Source organism: Lepisosteus oculatus, chromosome 24 (genome assembly GCF_040954835.1).
Source record: "Lepisosteus oculatus isolate fLepOcu1 chromosome 24, fLepOcu1.hap2, whole genome shotgun sequence".
NCBI lineage: Eukaryota > Metazoa > Chordata > Actinopteri > Semionotiformes > Lepisosteidae > Lepisosteus > Lepisosteus oculatus.
In genome coordinates, this window is record NC_090719.1 from 6,751,525 (window position 1) to 6,754,507 (window position 2,983).

At 33.1% G+C, this 2,983-nt stretch overlaps 1 non-coding gene across 1 annotated transcript; it reads right to left on the reverse strand.

Annotated features, from left to right (window-relative positions):
* Positions 1-2,559: 2,559 nt before the first annotated feature.
* Positions 2,560-2,687, reverse strand: LOC138225028 (U6atac minor spliceosomal RNA). The gene has a single exon (XR_011183572.1). It is a non-coding gene; the product is annotated as a U6atac minor spliceosomal RNA (small nuclear RNA).
* Positions 2,688-2,983: the final 296 nt, after the last annotated feature.

Below are 2,983 nucleotides of genomic sequence, written 5' to 3' on the forward strand. Positions count from 1 at the left end.
TTGAGCTTGAGCAGGATAGCCCACATTTAGTCAGTGATGCAGCTGGTACTTGAGTTGGGAACCTTTGAGTTGCCCTTCACCACTGGGCAGCCCAGTCTATGTAGTACCAAGTGCGTAGTAGTAAACTGGTATACATTTCTGTAAATGAACAATCAATTACAAATTACTATATATAATACTGCACATAATGGCAAATTAAACATTACTAAAAATCTCTTTAAAAAAACTCTGTTTCCTTGCTGTATCAATTAAATTCTGAAACAGTACTCAGAAAGATGCCATTCTGTAGATTTATTGTAGCATATATTCAAACCTTATTACTGGTGTTTAGTAATGAGGTAAGAGTGTCACACAGCAGTGGCATCCTTTCATCACAAAGATCATGTCTGCAGATGTGTGATCTGTTCATCTCACAATAAAACCATATAATTTTAACAATGTTCTCCATTTTAATATTCATGTTCATATCTTATATTCACCAGCTTCAGTAAACAGACCATAGCTACATTTTGTAGCAAACCAGTTATAGATACAATGCAATCCAATTGTTCTTATTGAAGTATGTGGGGGTAATCTCATTTATGCAGTGTCAATACAAGTTTATACAATTACAGACTTTAATGTTTTATTGTTTGCATATTAAGGCATAAATATATATATATATGACCTTCATATTTGTATCTATATGGTTCTTCACAATGCTCAGTACTTAAAGAAGGTACAGTATGTATCTCTGTGGTGTTGGGGGGTAAAACAGAACGTTTGTGTACTGTAATGAATGTTTGAAATGGTCTTAAACATGCGACTTTGTTTAAATCAGAGCTGTAGTGTTGTATAAGGTCCATCTGATATTCAATAGGCACTGATGGGTTATTTTGGAAGCAGGCACATACTATACAAAAGCTTTGATATTTTGACATGTCCCTGGCTTTATGGCAGTGATGGGATCCGGTGTATTTTTCCATGAGAATTCCCTCTATCTGCTTTTGCAATCAGCTGGTGATTTGGATGTCTGTGCCAGAAAGATGAAATGTACAGTAGTTAGAGGATATGAAGACAAATAATGGCTCCAGTGTTATTTCTCAGAAACACTGTAACTGTAGCAAGTTTATACACCAAAGAACAGAGGGTGTTGAATTGTTTTTCTTTTTTTCTTTTGGTTCTTCCTGTAATTTTAGAGCTAAATTCTTACACTAGTGCATATTTAAAAGGAGGACAGTGAAGGAAATGTATTATTATTTGTTCAAATGTTTTCAAAATATATTGTAACCTCTAAATGCAGAGATAGACAGGTGTTGTGAAGAAATGGTTGAATTAACAAAGAAAACAAAGTACTTTTATAGCATACCAGTTGCCCAGAAAATACTTTTAATGAACCCTCTTTTCTTCTTTGCATACAGCACTGCTTTTAAAGCTTTCACACTGTGCCCTTTGCCAAGGAATTGTTAGGATAGGAAAAAGACCAGAGTAGAAATCTGCCTCATTTATATAGAGCAGATGGTGTGTAGGTTCAATGGAGCATGACTGCTCTCTGGTGGTTGTATTGTGACTTACACGTCATTCTCAGTAAGCAAGTCAAATTGCTTAGATTTGCTGCAAAGTTATTGAATCTGTAAAAAGCAACAGTAATATACAAATACGCCAGACAATAATTATACTACATTTTAAATTATCTTAAAAACCTTTGAAAAGAACTTTAATAAATTAATTCCTTCCATATGACATGGACAGATTACTTTAAAAGAACAAACATTCAACGAAGATTCAAAATGCCATATTTTATTGAGATGCAAAAGACACCAGAAAAATTCACCAATAGTTGGTATGCCGCTCAAATGCTTTTTTTAGAAGTAACTATTTGTGCAACAGCTGATGCGAATTATAATTAGCATAATTATGCTAATTATAATGAGAAACAAAAGAAGTTAATATTTTTGGATCACAATAAAAAAAGTAAAAAATTGAAATGGCCAAGTATAATCCATACATGAGAATGAAAACTGCATACTGTATATTTACATAATAATCACATACTGTAACTAAACAAGGACATAATTCATTCTAAAATTACAGGAATGGGCTACTATTCTGATTTGGTAGCCCAGTGTAAAAATATTAATTAGCTTTCTGTTTCCATGTCCCTGAACAGATAGTGAGGGTTTGTCTAATTTGACAAGGAAAAATTATGTCTTTAAATAATTTGGTTGTGAATGTGAAATTTTAAAAAATGTATGTTTGTATCGAATCTGTAACTGTATAAATTCATTGTCCTACTTTCACATTGTGGGATGAAGAAGTATAGAACGTATATTGCAAATGATTGGAGTTTGTATTCACATTTTTTAAATGCAGTTTATTTTCCAGAGCAAAAGTGGCATGGTGTTTTATAGTACGTTCAACCCCAATGTCCATCTTTTTATGTACAGTGCACAGTAAAAATGTCTTACATATACAGTAGAAATCTCTTTCTTTTGGTGGTTAAATCTAAAAAAATGTCTAGTGAAAATATAATCCATGCGTTATTTTTTATGTCAAAATGACTAATACTGTTTATGATAAACAAAAACTTGGTTAGAGATGCCACGAAGTAGGTGGCAGTGCCTTAACCGTATGTGTGTTGTAGGCCACTAGGACCTCTTCCATCCTTGTCAAGGGGAGTGCTAACCTTCTCTCCTTTCATACAACACGGTAATTCTACTTTCACAAGCTTCTATATATAGGTTAGAAATGATGTATTCTTCCCGTCTAGGGAGAGTGGTTTCTCACTGTCTTGATAATTTTATGTTTTCATATATACTATCCACAGTTGTTTGAAAATAGATTTCTCACTTTACTCTTATAAATGTGAATTTATCATTTATTTCTTATTAAATAAAACAGCATTTTATATTACTTCTTTCGTAACACTGAGTTACTTTGCATTTGCATATTACACGCCTATCGACCAATCATCGTACAGATTGTGTTGTGGATTTTGCGCACA